The 19,624-nt window shown below is 39.2% G+C and overlaps 1 protein-coding gene across 2 annotated transcripts in view; it reads right to left on the bottom strand.

Moving 5' to 3' along the window:
- LOC119896009 (integrin alpha-3-like) overlaps positions 1–19,624 on the bottom strand; it is a 48,753-nt gene that overhangs the window by 3,999 nt on the left and 25,130 nt on the right. The gene's annotated exons all lie outside the window — the stretch shown is intronic.

Genomic DNA, 19,624 nt, shown 5'->3' with positions numbered 1-19,624 from the left:
AAGGAAAGAAGGAAGTTAAGTAGATCGTTAAGGAGACACCATCAGTGATTGGCTGAGAGCTGAAAAGGAAAACAGTCAGTAACTGTCAGTAACTGTCAGTAACTGTCAGTAACTCTCAGTAACTGTCAGTAACTGTCTGTGCTGTCTTTAAAGTTAAGTTAATAGTTGAATACTGAGCTTAATGGTTACATTACAGGGATTCATGCTGGTTGCTGCCCTCTACTGGTCAGAGTTAATAATTTAGTGAAGGACACTCTTCAGTTGAACACAGACAGGCAAGATAATAATAATAATAATAATAATCCTTATTTGTAGAGCACTTTTCAAAAACAAGTTACAAAGTGCTTTAACAAGTGTAAAGAATAATACAAAAAAACAAGATAAGAGCATGAAAACATTGAAAAGACAAAAATACAGATTAATATAAAATTAGTAAAATACAATAAAATAAAAGGGATAAAATAAAGTCAAATAAGATCGGGAAAAGCTCTCCTATAAAAGTATGTTTTAAGAAGGGACTTAAAAGAGTTCACTGACTCAGCCGACCTGATTTCCTCGGGCAGGCTGTCCCAGAGCCTCGGGGCCCTGACAGCAAACGCTCTGTCCCCTTTAGTTTTCAGTCGAGACTCTGGAACAGACAACAGACCTCTGCCCGAGGATCTCAAGGTACGTGCTGGTGCGTATGGGACTAAAAGGTCAGAAATATAACAAGGCGAGAGGCCATGATCAATAGAATTTTAAAGTCAATTCTAAAACATACTGGTAGCCAGTGTAATGAAGCTAAAATAGGAGTAATGTGGTCATATTTCTTTGTTCTGGTTAAAAGCCTGGCAGCTGAGTTCTGGACAGTCTGGAGTCGATCAATAGATTTTTGGGTTAAACAGGTGAAAAGGCTGTTGCAATAATCCAGGCGTGATGAGATGAAGGCGTGTAAAATGGTCTCGGTGTCCTTAAAAGTTAACATAGATCGAATTTTTGCTATATTTCTATTTAGATAAAAATTCAGGAAGTTCTGATAAAAATCCTCCAGGCGGTTTTGGGGGGCGATAAATTATAACAAATATGATAGGTTGCAGCCCTCCAACTTTAAGAGTGAGAACTTCAAAGGAGTTAAATTCATCACAGCATACTTGATGACATTTAAAATGTATCCTATACACGCTCACTAGCCCACCACCACGACCACTGACCCTCGGTTGACTAAAACAATCATATTGAGGCGGACACAGTTCAGCTAGCTGGCTATAGTCATTCATCTGCAGCCAGGATTCAGTTAAAAACATAAAATCTAGATTTGCAGACAAGATAAAATCATTTAAGATAAAAGTCTTACTTGACAGAGATCTCACATTGAAGAGAGCCATTTTAAATGAGTTTGTTCTGGGTGCTGGAGTTGGTGCAGTTGTCCTAATCTTTAAGAGATTACTAATATTTCTGTGTGGGATGTGCACATTTCGGTTTACTGGTCTATGCGTGATGATGACAGGAATAGAAGTCTGTGGAACAGCGCTGGGAGCAGACGGCTTTACATGCCAGCAGGTGGAGACAGTTGTTTGTGGCAGTGAGCCAGAGATCTGTTCAGTGAGCGGTGGTGCGTCCAGGTGTGCTGCATGAATGATAGACAGTGCTGGATTTATGTTGCTGAAAGTATTTCTGATCCGCTTCTGCCTTGGAGACTATGTGCCTGTAAGTAATATGTAAATCATTTTCAATCACTTGCATTTGCAAGGAATGTCATGTTAGACACGTTTTTATGCTTTGGTAAAAACATGTGCTCTGTTAGCTAGCAGCACAGCAGTAGCTAACCTGTTCTTTAATTGTTTTGTGACTTGTAGATGTTGTGGTAGGTGAACTGTGTTCTCATACAGGAGGCAAAATCGCTTGTTGTATACAGTAGGCTACAGTGCGTGTTTTACACTTTGATAGGGATTGTGTAGTAACACAGTTATAACATATCAGATGTAGTCTCTGTATGCATATGTTCATGTTTGGATACAGATATATATTCTTATTCTGTTATGTATTTCAGTTTTACAAAACAAACCAAAAGCGGAAACAACTTCAGTAAAATACAAGAAAAGTCAAGCCTTGTGTGTTTATTGGAGGACTTTTAAATGTTAACTGGCTGTCTAGCTTTGCTCAAGAGACCACATTGCAAGAGCAGCACACTGTCAGTAACTGTCAGTAACTGTCAGTAACTGTCAGTAACACTCAGTAACTGTCAGTAACTGTCAATAACACTCAGTAACACTCAGTAACTGTCAGTAACACTCAGTAACACTCAGTAACTGTCAGTAACACTCAGTAACTGTCAGTAACACTCAGTAACTGTCAGTAACACTCAGTAACACTCAGTAACACTCAGTAACACTCAGTAACTGTCAATAACTGTCAGTAACACTCAGTAACTGTCAGTAACTGTCAGTAACACTCAGTAACACTCAGTAACTGTCAGTAACACTCAGTAACTGTCAGTAACACTCAGTAACACTCAGTAACACTCAGTAACACTCAGTAACTGTCAATAACTGTCAGTAACACTCAGTAACTGTCAGTAACTGTCAGTAACACTCAGTAACTGTCAGTAACACTCAGTAACTGTCAATAACTGTCAGTAACACTCAGTAACACTCAGTAACACTCAGTAACACTCAGTAACACTCAGTAACTGTCAATAACTGTCAGTAACACTCAGTAACTGTCAGTAACTGTCAGTAACACTCAGTAACTGTCAGTAACTGTCAGTAACTGTCAGTAACTGTCAGTAACTGTCAGTAACACTCAGTAACTGTCAATAACACTCAGTAACTGTCAGTAACACTCAGTAACTGTCAATAACACTCAGTAACTGTCAGTAACACTCAGTAACTGTCAGTAACTGTCAGTAACACTCAGTAACTGTCAATAACACTCAGTAACTGTCAGTAACACTCAGTAACTGTCAGTAACTGTCAGTAACACTCAGTAACTGTCAGTAACTGTCAGTAACTGTCAGTAACACTCAGTAACTGTCAATAACACTCAGTAACTGTCAGTAACACTCAGTAACTGTCAGTAACTGTCAGTAACACTCAGTAACTGTCAGTAACTGTCAGTAACTGTCAGTAACTGTCAGTAACTGTCAGTAACACTCAGTAACTGTCAGTAACTGTCAGTAACACTCAGTAACTGTCAATAACACTCAGTAACTGTCAATAACACTCAGTAACTGTCAGTAACACTCAGTAACTGTCAGTAACTGTCAGTAACACTCAGTAACTGTCAGTAACTGTCAGTAACTGTCAGTAACACTCAGTAACTGTCAGTAACACTCAGTAACTGTCAGTAACACTCAGTAACTGTCAATAACACTCAGTAACTGTCAGTAACAATCAGTAACTGTCAGTAACTGTCAGTAACTGTCAGTAACACTCAGTAACTGTCAGTAACACTCAGTAACTGTCAGTAACACTCAGTAACTGTCAATAACACTCAGTAACTGTCAGTAACTGTCAGTAACACTCAGTAACTGTCAGTAACTGTCAGTAACTGTCAGTAACACTCAGTAACTGTCAGTAACACTCAGTAACTGTCAATAACACTCAGTAACTGTCAGTAACACTCAGTAACTGTCAGTAACTGTCAGTAACTGTCAGTAACACTCAGTAACTGTCAGTAACACTCAGTAACTGTCAGTAACACTCAGTAACTGTCAGTAACACTCAGTAACTGTCAATAACACTCAGTAACTGTCAGTAACACTCAGTAACTGTCAGTAACTGTCAGTAACACTCAGTAACTGTCAGTAACTGTCAGTAACTGTCAGTAACACTCAGTAACTGTCAGTAACTGTCAGTAACTGCCAGTAACACTCAGTGACTGTCAGTGACTGTCAGTAACACTCAGTAACTGTCAATAACACTCAGTAACTGTCAGTAACACTCAGTAACTGTCAATAACACTCAGTAACTGTCAGTAACACTCAGTAACTGTCAGTAACTGTCAGTAACACTCAGTAACTGTCAATAACACTCAGTAACTGTCAATAACACTCAGTAACTGTCAGTAACTGTCAGTAACACTCAGTAACTGTCAATAACACTCAGTAACTGTCAGTAACACTCAGTAACTGTCAGTAACACTCAGTAACTGTCAGTAACACTCAGTAACTGTCAGTAACTGTCAGTAACTGTCAGTAACACTCAGTAACTGTCAATAACACTCAGTAACTGTCAGTAACACTCAGTAACTGTCAGTAACACTCAGTAACTGTCAGTAACTGTCAGTAACACTCAGTAACTGTCAGTAACTGTCAGTAACTGTCAGTAACACTCAGTAACTGTCAGTAACACTCAGTAACTGTCAGTAACACTCAGTAACTGTCAGTAACTGTCAGTAACACTCAGTAACTGTCAGTAACACTCAGTAACTGCCAATAACACTCAGTAACTGTCAGTAACACTCAGTAACTGTCAGTAACTGTCAGTAACTGTCAGTAACACTCAGTAACTGTCAGTAACACTCAGTAACTGTCAATAACACTCAGTAACTGTCAGTAACACTCAGTAACTGTCAGTAACTGTCAGTAACTGTCAGTAACACTCAGTAACTGTCAGTAACACTCAGTAACTGTCAATAACTGTCAGTAACACTCAGTAACTGTCAGTAACACTCAGTAACTGTCAATAACACTCAGTAACTGTCAGTAACACTCAGTAACTGTCAGTAACACTCAGTAACTGTCAGTAACACTCAGTAACTGTCAGTAACTGTCAGTAACACTCAGTAACTGTCAGTAACTGTCAGTAACTGTCAGTAACACTCAGTAACTGTCAGTAACACTCAGTAACTGTCAGTAACACTCAGTAACTGTCAATAACACTCAGTAACTGTCAGTAACACTCAGTAACTGTCAGTAACTGTCAGTAACACTCAGTAACTGTCAATAACACTCAGTAACTGTCAGTAACACTCAGTAACTGTCAGTAACTGTCAGTAACACTCAGTAACTGTCAGTAACTGTCAGTAACTGTCAGTAACACTCAGTAACTGCCAATAACACTCAGTAACTGTCAGTAACACTCAGTAACTGTCAGTAACTGTCAGTAACACTCAGTAACTGTCAGTAACTGTCAGTAACTGTCAGTAACTGTCAGTAACTGTCAGTAACTGTCAGTAACACTCAGTAACTGTCAGTAACTGTCAGTAACACTCAGTAACTGTCAGTAACTGTCAGTAACTGTCAATAACACTCAGTAACTGTCAGTAACACTCAGTAACTGTCAGTAACTGTCAGTAACACTCAGTAACTGTCAGTAACTGTCAGTAACTGTCAGTAACACTCAGTAACTGTCAGTAACACTCAGTAACTGTCAGTAACACTCAGTAACTGTCAATAACAATCAGTAACTGTCAGTAACTGTCAGTAACACTCAGTAACTGTCAGTAACACTCAGTAACTGTCAGTAACACTCAGTAACTGTCAGTAACACTCAGTAACTGTCAATAACACTCAGTAACTGTCAGTAACTGTCAGTAACACTCAGTAACTGTCAGTAACTGTCAGTAACTGTCAGTAACACTCAGTAACTGTCAGTAACACTCAGTAACTGTCAATAACACTCAGTAACTGTCAGTAACACTCAGTAACTGTCAGTAACTGTCAGTAACTGTCAGTAACACTCAGTAACTGTCAGTAACACTCAGTAACTGTCAGTAACACTCAGTAACTGTCAGTAACACTCAGTAACTGTCAATAACACTCAGTAACTGTCAGTAACACTCAGTAACTGTCAGTAACTGTCAGTAACACTCAGTAACTGTCAGTAACTGTCAGTAACTGTCAGTAACACTCAGTAACTGTCAGTAACACTCAGTAACTGTCAGTAACACTCAGTAACTGTCAGTAACACTCAGTAACTGTCAATAACACTCAGTAACTGTCAGTAACACTCAGTAACTGTCAGTAACTGTCAGTAACACTCAGTAACTGTCAATAACACTCAGTAACTGTCAATAACACTCAGTAACTGTCAGTAACTGTCAGTAACTGTCAGTAACACTCAGTAACTGTCAGTAACACTCAGTAACTGTCAGTAACACTCAGTAACTGTCAGTAACTGTCAGTAACTGTCAGTAACACTCAGTAACTGTCAATAACACTCAGTAACTGTCAGTAACACTCAGTAACTGTCAGTAACACTCAGTAACTGTCAGTAACTGTCAGTAACACTCAGTAACTGTCAGTAACTGTCAGTAACTGTCAGTAACACTCAGTAACTGTCAGTAACACTCAGTAACTGTCAGTAACACTCAGTAACTGTCAGTAACTGTCAGTAACACTCAGTAACTGTCAGTAACACTCAGTAACTGTCAATAACACTCAGTAACTGTCAGTAACACTCAGTAACTGTCAGTAACACTCAGTAACTGTCAGTAACACTCAGTAACTGTCAGTAACTGTCAGTAACTGTCAGTAACACTCAGTAACTGTCAATAACACTCAGTAACTGTCAGTAACACTCAGTAACTGTCAGTAACACTCAGTAACTGTCAGTAACTGTCAGTAACACTCAGTAACTGTCAGTAACTGTCAGTAACTGTCAGTAACACTCAGTAACTGTCAGTAACACTCAGTAACTGTCAGTAACACTCAGTAACTGTCAGTAACTGTCAGTAACACTCAGTAACTGTCAGTAACACTCAGTAACTGTCAATAACACTCAGTAACTGTCAGTAACACTCAGTAACTGTCAGTAACTGTCAGTAACTGTCAGTAACACTCAGTAACTGTCAATAACACTCAGTAACTGTCAGTAACACTCAGTAACTGTCAGTAACACTCAGTAACTGTCAGTAACTGTCAGTAACACTCAGTAACTGTCAGTAACTGTCAGTAACTGTCAGTAACACTCAGTAACTGTCAATAACACTCAGTAACTGTCAGTAACACTCAGTAACTGTCAGTAACTGTCAGTAACACTCAGTAACTGTCAGTAACACTCAGTAACTGTCAATAACACTCAGTAACTGTCAGTAACACTCAGTAACTGTCAGTAACACTCAGTAACTGTCAGTAACACTCAGTAACTGTCAGTAACACTCAGTAACTGTCAGTAACTGTCAGTAACACTCAGTAACTGTCAGTAACTGTCAGTAACTGTCAGTAACACTCAGTAACTGTCAGTAACACTCAGTAACTGTCAGTAACACTCAGTAACTGTCAGTAACACTCAGTAACTGTCAATAACACTCAGTAACTGTCAGTAACAATCAGTAACTGTCAGTAACTGTCAGTAACTGTCAGTAACACTCAGTAACTGTCAGTAACACTCAGTAACTGTCAGTAACACTCAGTAACTGTCAGTAACACTCAGTAACTGTCAGTAACACTCAGTAACTGTCAGTAACTGTCAGTAACACTCAGTAACTGTCAGTAACTGTCAGTAACACTCAGTAACTGTCAGTAACACTCAGTAACTGTCAATAACACTCAGTAACTGTCAGTAACACTCAGTAACTGTCAGTAACTGTCAGTAACTGTCAGTAACTGTCAGTAACACTCAGTAACACTCAGTAACTGTCAGTAACACTCAGTAACTGTCAGTAACACTCAGTAACTGTCAATAACACTCAGTAACTGTCAGTAACACTCAGTAACTGTCAGTAACTGTCAGTAACACTCAGTAACTGTCAGTAACTGTCAGTAACTGTCAGTAACACTCAGTAACTGTCAGTAACACTCAGTAACTGTCAGTAACTGTCAGTAACTGTCAGTAACTGTCAGTAACTGTCAGTAACACTCAGTAACTGTCAATAACACTCAGTAACTGTCAGTAACACTCAGTAACTGTCAGTAACACTCAGTAACTGTCAATAACACTCAGTAACTGTCAATAACACTCAGTAACTGTCAGTAACTGTCAGTAACTGTCAATAACACTCAGTAACTGTCAGTAACTGTCAGTAACACTCAGTAACTGTCAGTAACACTCAGTAACTGTCAGTAACAATCAGTAACTGTCAGTAACTGTCAGTAACTGTCAGTAACACTCAGTAACTGTCAGTAACACTCAGTAACTGTCAGTAACACTCAGTAACTGTCAATAACACTCAGTAACTGTCAGTAACTGTCAGTAACACTCAGTAACTGTCAGTAACTGTCAGTAACTGTCAGTAACTGTCAGTAACTGTCAGTAACACTCAGTAACTGTCAGTAACACTCAGTAACTGTCAATAACACTCAGTAACTGTCAGTAACACTCAGTAACTGTCAGTAACTGTCAGTAACTGTCAGTAACACTCAGTAACTGTCAGTAACACTCAGTAACTGTCAGTAACACTCAGTAACTGTCAGTAACACTCAGTAACTGTCAATAACACTCAGTAACTGTCAGTAACACTCAGTAACTGTCAGTAACTGTCAGTAACACTCAGTAACTGTCAGTAACTGTCAGTAACTGTCAGTAACACTCAGTAACTGTCAGTAACACTCAGTAACTGTCAATAACACTCAGTAACTGTCAGTAACACTCAGTAACTGTCAATAACACTCAGTAACTGTCAGTAACACTCAGTAACTGTCAGTAACTGTCAGTAACACTCAGTAACTGTCAATAACACTCAGTAACTGTCAATAACACTCAGTAACTGTCAGTAACTGTCAGTAACACTCAGTAACTGTCAATAACACTCAGTAACTGTCAGTAACACTCAGTAACTGTCAGTAACACTCAGTAACTGTCAGTAACACTCAGTAACTGTCAGTAACTGTCAGTAACTGTCAGTAACACTCAGTAACTGTCAATAACACTCAGTAACTGTCAGTAACACTCAGTAACTGTCAGTAACACTCAGTAACTGTCAGTAACTGTCAGTAACACTCAGTAACTGTCAGTAACTGTCAGTAACTGTCAGTAACACTCAGTAACTGTCAGTAACACTCAGTAACTGTCAGTAACACTCAGTAACTGTCAGTAACTGTCAGTAACACTCAGTAACTGTCAGTAACACTCAGTAACTGTCAATAACACTCAGTAACTGTCAGTAACACTCAGTAACTGTCAGTAACTGTCAGTAACTGTCAGTAACACTCAGTAACTGTCAATAACACTCAGTAACTGTCAGTAACACTCAGTAACTGTCAGTAACACTCAGTAACTGTCAGTAACACTCAGTAACTGTCAGTAACTGTCAGTAACACTCAGTAACTGTCAGTAACTGTCAGTAACTGTCAGTAACACTCAGTAACTGTCAATAACACTCAGTAACTGTCAGTAACACTCAGTAACTGTCAGTAACTGTCAGTAACACTCAGTAACTGTCAGTAACACTCAGTAACTGTCAATAACACTCAGTAACTGTCAGTAACACTCAGTAACTGTCAGTAACACTCAGTAACTGTCAGTAACACTCAGTAACTGTCAGTAACACTCAGTAACTGTCAGTAACTGTCAGTAACTGTCAGTAACACTCAGTAACTGTCAGTAACACTCAGTAACTGTCAGTAACACTCAGTAACTGTCAGTAACACTCAGTAACTGTCAATAACACTCAGTAACTGTCAGTAACAATCAGTAACTGTCAGTAACTGTCAGTAACTGTCAGTAACACTCAGTAACTGTCAGTAACACTCAGTAACTGTCAGTAACACTCAGTAACTGTCAGTAACACTCAGTAACTGTCAATAACACTCAGTAACTGTCAGTAACACTCAGTAACTGTCAGTAACTGTCAGTAACACTCAGTAACTGTCAGTAACTGTCAGTAACACTCAGTAACTGTCAGTAACACTCAGTAACTGTCAATAACACTCAGTAACTGTCAGTAACACTCAGTAACTGTCAGTAACTGTCAGTAACTGTCAGTAACTGTCAGTAACACTCAGTAACTGTCAGTAACACTCAGTAACTGTCAGTAACACTCAGTAACTGTCAGTAACACTCAGTAACTGTCAATAACACTCAGTAACTGTCAGTAACACTCAGTAACTGTCAGTAACTGTCAGTAACACTCAGTAACTGTCAGTAACTGTCAGTAACTGTCAGTAACACTCAGTAACTGTCAGTAACACTCAGTAACTGTCAGTAACTGTCAGTAACACTCAGTAACTGTCAGTAACTGTCAGTAACTGTCAGTAACACTCAGTAACTGTCAGTAACACTCAGTAACTGTCAGTAACACTCAGTAACTGTCAGTAACACTCAGTAACTGTCAATAACACTCAGTAACTGTCAATAACACTCAGTAACTGTCAGTAACTGTCAGTAACACTCAGTAACTTTCAGTAACACTCAGTAACTGTCAGTAACACTCAGTAACTGTCAATAACACTCAGTAACTGTCAATAACACTCAGTAACTGTCAGTAACTGTCAGTAACACTCAGTAACTGTCAGTAACACTCAGTAACTGTCAATAACACTCAGTAACTGTCAGTAACACTCAGTAACTGTCAGTAACACTCAGTAACTGTCAGTAACACTCAGTAACTGTCAGTAACTGTCAGTAACTGTCAGTAACACTCAGTAACTGTCAATAACACTCAGTAACTGTCAGTAACACTCAGTAACTGTCAGTAACACTCAGTAACTGTCAGTAACTGTCAGTAACACTCAGTAACTGTCAGTAACTGTCAGTAACTGTCAGTAACTGTCAGTAACTGTCAGTAACACTCAGTAACTGTCAGTAACACTCAGTAACTGTCAATAACACTCAGTAACTGTCAGTAACACTCAGTAACTGTCAGTAACTGTCAGTAACACTCAGTAACTGTCAGTAACACTCAGTAACTGTCAGTAACACTCAGTAACTGTCAGTAACTGTCAGTAACACTCAGTAACTGTCAGTAACTGTCAGTAACTGTCAGTAACACTCAGTAACTGTCAGTAACACTCAGTAACTGTCAGTAACTGTCAGTAACTGTCAGTAACACTCAGTAACTTTCAGTAACACTCAGTAACTGTCAGTAACACTCAGTAACTGTCAGTAACTGTCAGTAACACTCAGTAACTGTCAATAACACTCAGTAACTGTCAGTAACTGTCAGTAACACTCAGTAACTGTCAGTAACACTCAGTAACTGTCAGTAACACTCAGTAACTGTCAGTAACTGTCAGTAACACTCAGTAACTGTCAATAACACTCAGTAACTGTCAGTAACTGTCAGTAACACTCAGTAACTGTCAGTAACACTCAGTAACTGTCAGTAACACTCAGTAACTGTCAGTAACACTCAGTAACTGTCAGTAACTGTCAGTAACACTCAGTAACTGTCAGTAACACTCAGTAACTGTCAGTAACACTCAGTAACTTTCAGTAACACTCAGTAACTGTCAATAACACTCAGTAACTGTCAATAACACTCAGTAACTGTCAGTAACACTCAGTAACTTTCAGTAACACTCAGTAACTGTCAATAACACTCAGTAACTGTCAGTAACACTCAGTAACTGTCAATAACACTCAGTAACTGTCAGTAACACTCAGTAACTTTCAGTAACACTCAGTAACTGTCAGTAACTGTCAGTAACTGTCAGTAACACTCAGTAACTGTCAATAACACTCAGTAACTGTCAGTAACACTCAGTAACTGTCAGTAACACTCAGTAACTGTCAATAACACTCAGTAACTGTCAATAACACTCAGTAACTGTCAGTAACACTCAGTAACTGTCAGTAACTGTCAGTAACTGTCAGTAACTGTCAGTAACACTCAGTAACTGTCAATAACACTCAGTAACTGTCAATAACACTCAGTAACTGTCAGTAACACTCAGTAACTTTCAGTAACACTCAGTAACTGTCAATAACACTCAGTAACTTTCAGTAACACTCAGTAACTGTCAGTAACTGTCAGTAACTGTCAGTAACACTCAGTAACTGTCAGTAACTCTCAGTAACTGTCAGTAACTGTCAGTAACTTTCAGTAACACTCAGTAACTGTCAGTAACACTCAGTAACTGTCAGTAACTGTCAGTAACTGTCAGTAACACTCAGTAACTGTCAGTAACTGTCAGTAACTGTCAGTAACTGTCAGTAACACTCAGTAACTGTCAGTAACACTCAGTAACTGTCAGTAACTGTCAGTAACTGTCAGTAACTGTCAGTAACTTTCAGTAACACTCAGTAACTGTCAGTAACTGTCAGTAACTTTCAGTAACACTCAGTAACTGTCAGTAACTGTCAGTAACACTCAGTAACTGTCAGTAACTGTCAGTAACTGTCAATAACACTCAGTAACTGTCAGTAACTGTCAGTAAATGTCAGTAACACTCAGTAACACTCAGTAACTGTCAGTAACTGTCAGTAACACTCAGTAACTGTCAATAACACTCAGTAACTGTCAGTAACACTCAGTAACTGTCAGTAACACTCAGTAACTGTCAGTAACTGTCAGTAACTTTCAGTAACACTCAGTAACTGTCAGTAACTGTCAGTAACTTTCAGTAACACTCAGTAACTGTCAGTAACTGTCAGTAACTTTCAGTAACACTCAGTAACTGTCAGTAACTGTCAATAACACTCAGTAACTGTCAGTAACTGTCAGTAACTGTCAGTAACTGTCAGTAACACTCAGTAACTGTCAGTAACACTCAGTAACACTCAGTAACTGTCAATAACACTCAGTAACTGTCAGTAACACTCAGTAACTGTCAGTAACACTCAGTAACTGTCAGTAACACTCAGTAACTGTCAGTAACTGTCAGTAACTTTCAGTAACACTCAGTAACTGTCAGTAACTGTCAGTAACTTTCAGTAACACTCAGTAACTGTCAGTAACTGTCAATAACACTCAGTAACTGTCAGTAACTGTCAGTAACTGTCAGTAACTGTCAGTAACACTCAGTAACTGTCAGTAACACTCAGTAACACTCAGTAACTGTCAATAACTGTCAGTAACACTCAGTAACTGTCAGTAACTGTCAGTAACACTCAGTAACTGTCAGTAACACTCAGTAACTGTCAATAACTGTCAGTAACACTCAGTAACACTCAGTAACACTCAGTAACTGTCAATAACTGTCAGTAACACTCAGTAACTGTCAGTAACTGTCAGTAACACTCAGTAACACTCAGTAACACTCAGTAACTGTCAATAACTGTCAGTAACACTCAGTAACTGTCAGTAATTGTCAGTAACACTCAGTAACTGTCAGTAACACTCAGTAACTGTCAATAACACTCAGTAACTGTCAATAACACTCAGTAACTGTCAATAACACTCAGTAACTGTCAGTAACTGTCAATAACACTCAGTAACTGTCAGTAACTGTCAATAACACTCAGTAACTGTCAGTAACTGTCAATAACACTCAGTAACTGTCAGTAACACTCAGTAACTGTCAATAACACTCAGTAACTGTCAATAACACTCAGTAACTGTCAATAACACTCAGTAACTGTCAGTAACTGTCAATAACACTCAGTAACTGTCAATAACACTCAGTAACTGTCAATAACACTCAGTAACTGTCAATAACACTCAGTAACTGTCAGTAACACTCAGTAACTTTCAGTAACTGTCAATAACACTCAGTAACTGTCAGTAACACTCAGTAACTGTCAATAACACTCAGTAACTGTCAGTAACTGTCAATAACACTCAGTAACACTCAGTAACTGTCAGTAACACTCAGTAACTGTCAGTAACACTCAATAACTTTCAATAACTGTCAGTAACACTCAGTAACTTTCAGTAACTGTCAATAACACTCAGTAACTGTCAGTAACTGTCAGTAACACTCAGTAACTGTCAATAACACTCAGTAACTGTCAGTAACACTCAGTAACTGTCAGTAACACTCAGTAACTTTCAGTAACTGTCAATAACACTCAGTAACTGTCAGTAACTGTCAGTAACACTCAGTAACTGTCAATAACACTCAGTAACTGTCAATAACACTCAGTAACTGTCAGTAACACTCAGTAACTGTCAGTAACACTCAGTAACTGTCAGTAACACTCAGTAACTGTCAGTAACTGTCAATAACACTCAGTAACTGTCAATAACACTCAGTAACTGTCAGTAACACTCAGTAACTGTCAGTAACAATCAGAAACTGTCAGTAACACTCAGTAACTGTCAGTAACACTCAGTAACTTTCAGTAACTGTCAATAACACTCAGTAACTGTCAGTAACACTCAGTAACTGTCAGTAACACTCAGTAACTTTCAGTAACTGTCAATAACACTCAGTAACTGTCAGTAACACTCAGTAACTGTCAGTAACTGTCAGTAACACTCAGTAACTGTCAATAACACTCAGTAACTGTCAGTAACTGTCAGTAACACTCAGTAACTGTCAATAACACTCAGTAACTGTCAATAACACTCAGTAACTGTCAGTAACACTCAGTAACTGTCAGTAACAATCAGAAACTGTCAGTAACACTCAGTAACTGTCAGTAACTGTCAGTAACTTTCAGTAACTGTCAATAACACTCAGTAACTGTCAGTAACACTCAGTAACTGTCAGTAACACTCAGTAACTTTCAGTAACTGTCAATAACACTCAGTAACTGTCAGTAACACTCAGTAACTGTCAGTAACACTCAGTAACTTTCAGTAACTGTCAATAACACTCAGTAACTGTCAATAACACTCAGTAACTGTCAATAACACTCAGTAACTGTCAGTAACACTCAGTAACTGTCAGTAACACTCAGTAACTGTCAGTAACACTCAGTAACTGTCAGTAACACTCAGTAACTGTCAGTAACACTCAGTAACTGTCAGTAACAATCAGAAACTGTCAGTAAAACTCAGTAACTTTCAGTAACTGTCAATAACACTCAGTAACTGTCAGTAACACTCAGTAACTGTCAGTAACAATCAGAAACTGTCAGTAACACTCAGTAACTGTCAGTAACACTCAGTAACTGTCAGTAACACTCAGTAACTGTCAGTAACAATCAGAAACTGTCAGTAACACTCAGTAACTGTCAGTAACACTCAGTAACTGTCAGTAACACTCAGTAACTGTCAGTAACAATCAGAAACTGTCAGTAACACTCAGTAACTGTCAATAACACTCAGTAACTGTCAGTAACACTCAGTAACTGTCAGTAACAATCAGAAACTGTCAGTAACACTCAGTAACTGTCAGTAACACTCAGTAACTTTCAGTAACTGTCAGTAACACTCAGTAACTGTCAGTAACTGTCAGTAACACTCAGTAACTGTCAATAACACTCAGTAACTGTCAGTAACAATCAGAAACTGTCAGTAACTGTCAGTAACACTCAGTAACTTTCAGTAACTGTCAGTAACACTCAGTAACTTTCAGTAACTGTCAGTAACACTCAGTAACTTTCAGTAACTGTCAGTAACACTCAGTAACTTTCAGTAACTGTCAGTAACACTCAGTAACTTTCAGTAACTGTCAGTAACACTCAGTAACTGTCAGTAACACTCAGTAACTGTCAGTAACAATCAGAAACTGTCAGTAACACTCAGTAACTGTCAGTAACACTCAGTAACTTTCAGTAACTGTCAATAACACTCAGTAACTGTCAGTAACACTCAGTAACTGTCAGTAACAATCAGAAACTGTCAGTAACACTCAGTAACTGTCAGTAACACTCAGTAACTTTCAGTAACTGTCAGTAACACTCAGTAACTGTCAGTAACACTCAGTAACTTTCAGTAACTGTCAATAACACTCAGTAACTGTCAGTAACACTCAGTAACTGTCAGTAACTGTCAGTAACACTCAGTAACTGTCAATAACACTCAGTAACTGTCAGTAACACTCAGTAACTGTCAGTAACTGTCAGTAACTGTCAGTAACACTCAGTAACTGTCAGTAACACTCAGTAACTTTCAGTAACTGTCAGTAACTGTCAGTAACACTCAGTAACTGTCAATAACACTCAGTAACTGTCAGTAACACTCAGTAACTGTCAGTAACACTCAGTAACTGTCAGTGACTGTCAGTAACACTCAGTAACTGTCAGTAACACTCAGTAACTGTCAGTAACACTCAGTAACTGTCAGTAACACTCAGTAACTGTCAGTAACTTTCAGTATCACTCAGTAACTGTCACAAGCAAATGATGTGGGCTTTCTAGATCATTGGCAGACTTTCTGGGGAAGACCTGGTCTGATCCGGAGAGACGTCATCCATCCCACTTGGGAAGGAGCAGCTCTCATTTCTAGAAATCTGGTCAAGTTTATTAGTGGACCAAATCCATGACAACCCAGAGTTGAGACCAGGAGGCAGAGTCGCAGTCTAACACACTTCTCTGCCCTTCTTTTCAGGAGTTACTTAGTGAAAATCCTATAGTGACGGTGTCTGTCCCCCGACCATCGAAATTATTTAAATCAAAGTTAAACAGAAGAGGAGCTGTGCATGAAAACCTCATAAAAATTAAAACCACAAGAGCAATAGTGCAAATGAATAGGAGAGTTAAATGTGGACTCTTAAACATCAGATCTCTCTCTTCTAAAGGTGTACTAGTAAATGAACTAATATCAGATTATGATATTGATTTATTTGGTCTTACTGAAACCTGGCTGGGTGATGGAGAATATGTTAGCCTAAATGAATCCACCCCTCCCAGTCATATTAATACTCACATTCCTCGAGGCACAGGCCGAGGAGGTGGAGTTGCAGCTATCTTCCACTCTAGCCTACTAATCAGCTCTAAACCTAAACTAAATTATAACTCATTTGAAAGCCTTGTTCTTAGTCTTTCACACCCAAGTTGGAAATCACTGCAACCAATTCTTTTTGTTATAGTGTACCGAACACCTGGCCCGTACTCTGAATTCTTATCTGAATTTGCAGAGTTTTTGTCAACTTTAGTCCTTAAAACGGACAAAGTTATTATTGTAGGAGATTTTAATATTCATGTGGATGTTGAGAATGACAGCTTCAGTACTGCGTTTATCTCTTTGTTAGATTCCATCGGCTTCTCTCAGAGTGTTCATGAACCGACTCACTGTTTTAACCACACCCTCGACCTTGTTTTGGTGTATGGTATTGAAATTGAACATTTAGTGGTGTTCCCACAGAATCCCTCTTTGTCCGACCACTGTTTGATAACTTTTGAGTTTGTATTGCTGAACTACTCGCCATGGGGCAAAAATTTCTATACAAGATGTCTGTCTGATAGTGCTGTAGCTAAATTTAAGGATGCGATTCCATCAGCTCTAAATTCATTATCTAGTCACAAAGTAACGGAGGACTCCTATGCTAATTTCAGTCCCTCCCAAATCGATCATCTTGTTGATAGTGCTGCAGGCTCGCTGCGAATGACACTCGACTCTGTAGCCACTGTAAAAAAGAAAATACTAAAACAAAGACGGTTAGCTCCATGGTATAATACTGAAACTCGCAAATTAAAGCAAATATCTTGAGAGGAAACTTGAGAGGAATTGGCGTTCCACCAAAGTGGAAAATTCTCGTTTAATTTGGCAAGATAGTCTTAAAACTTATAGGAAGGCCCTCCGTAATGCCAGAGCAGCGTACTACTCGTCATTAATAGAGGAAAATAGGAACAACCCCAGGTTTCTTTTCAGCACTGTAGCCAGGCTGACAGAGAGTCACAGCTCTATTGAGCCAAGTATTCCCATAGCTCTCAGTAGTTACGACTTCATGAGCTTCTTTAATGATAAAATTCTAGCTTTTAGAGACAAAATTCACCAAGACCTGCCCTCAACTGGCACCGACTTATCTCTTAACTCAGGAACCTTAGAAACCGCTGTAGAACCAGATACATGTTTAGACTGTTTTGCTTCACTCAATCTTTACCAACTAACTTCAATAATTTCTTCATCTAAACCATCAACCTGCCTCTTAGACCCCATCCCGACTAGGCTGCTTAAAGATGTTTTACCCTTAGTCAGCACCTCTATACTAGATATGATCAATCTATCTGTATCAACAGGCTATGTACCACAGTACTTTAAAGTAGCTGTAATTAAACCTCTTCTGAAAAAGCCCAAACTTGATCCGGATGTTTTAGCCAACTATAGACCTATATCTAACCTTCCATTTCTCTCTAAGGTTCTGGAGAAAGCAGTTGCTAAACAGCTGTGTGACTTTCTACAGAGCAATAGTTTATTTGAGGATTTTCAGTCAGGATTTAGAGCTCATCATAGCACAGAGACAGCACTGGTGAAAATTACTAATGACCTCCTTATTGCATCAGACAAAGGACTTGTCTCTGTACTGGTTTTATTAGATCTTAGTGCTGCATTTGATACAATTGACCATCACATCCTATTGCAGAGACTGGAATATTTCATTGGCATTAAAGGAACCGCTCTAAGCTGGTTTAAGTCCTATTTATCAGATCGATTTCAGTTTGTACATGTTAACGATGAGTCCTCCATGCACGCCAAAGTTACTCATGGAGTTCCTCAAGGATCTGTCCTTGGACCAATCCTCTTCACTTTATATATGCTTCCTTTAGGCAATATTATCAGGAAACATTCCATAAGCTTTCATTGTTATGCAGATGATACTCAGTTATATCTATCGATCAAACCAGATGAAACTCATCAGTTAGCTAAACTTCAAATGTGCCTTCAGGATGTTAAAACCTGGATGACCTGTAATTTTCTCATGTTAAACTCAGATAAAACTGAAGTTATTGCTCTGGGGCCTAAGCACCTCCGTGACGCATTATCTAAAGATATAGTTTCCCTGGATGGCATCGCCCTGGCCTCCAGCACCACTGTGAGGAATCTTGGAGTTATCTTTGATCACGACATGTCGTTTAAGTCTCACATTAAGCAAATTTCAAGGACCGCCTTTTTTCACCTACGTAATATTGCGAAAATCAGGAACATCTTGTCTAAAAATGATGCAGAAAAACTAGTCCATGCATTTGTTACTTCTAGGCTGGATTACTGCAATTCCTTATTATCAGGCTGCTCGAAAAAGTCCGTTAAGACTCTTCAGCTGATCCAGAATGCTGCAGCACGTGTTCTGACAGGAACCAGGAAAAGAGATCACATTTCTCCTGTTTTAGCTTCTCTGCATTGGCTTCCAGTAAAATCCAGAATAGAATTTAAAATCATTCTTCTTACCTACAAAGCTCTTAATGGTCAGGCACCATCTTATCTTAAAGAGCTCATAGTACCTTACTACCCCACCAGAGCACTGCGCTCCCAGAATGCAGGGTTACTTGTGGTTCCTAGAGTCTCCAAAAGTAGACTAGGAGCCAGAGCGTTCAGCTATCAAGCTCCTCTCCTGTGGAACCAGGTTCCAGTTTGGGTTCAGGAGGCAGACACCATCTCCACATTTAAGAGTAGGCTTAAGACTTTCCTCTTTGATAAAGCTTATAGTTAGGGCTGGCTCAGGTGAGTCCTGAACCATCCCTTAGTTATGCTGCTATAGGCCTAGACTGCCGGGGGATTTCCCATGATGCACTGAGCTCCTCTCTCCTCTACTTTCTCTCCCTCTGTATGCAACCTCATCCCATTATTGCATGTTACTAACACAACTTCTCCCCTTTCTGGTAGTCTTGTGCTTTCTCGTCCCTCTCCTCTCTCCTCCTATCACTTCCTGCAGGTGTTTCTGGCTCTGGAGCTGTGGAGTCTGGATCTGTGGTTGCGGGTCACCTGCTGCCCCCGTGTTCCTGCTCGACACCCTCTGCTGCAACAACTATTGTTACTAGTCCTATTATTATTATTG

The sequence above is a fragment of the Micropterus salmoides genome, unplaced genomic scaffold, assembly GCF_014851395.1.
Source record: "Micropterus salmoides isolate LMB-PRFRI ecotype aquatic unplaced genomic scaffold, ASM1485139v1 Ms_hic_scaffold_10, whole genome shotgun sequence".
NCBI lineage: Eukaryota > Metazoa > Chordata > Actinopteri > Centrarchiformes > Centrarchidae > Micropterus > Micropterus salmoides.
The sequence above is the reverse complement of the archived record's forward strand: the minus strand, read 5'-3'. Positions and strand labels throughout refer to the sequence as shown.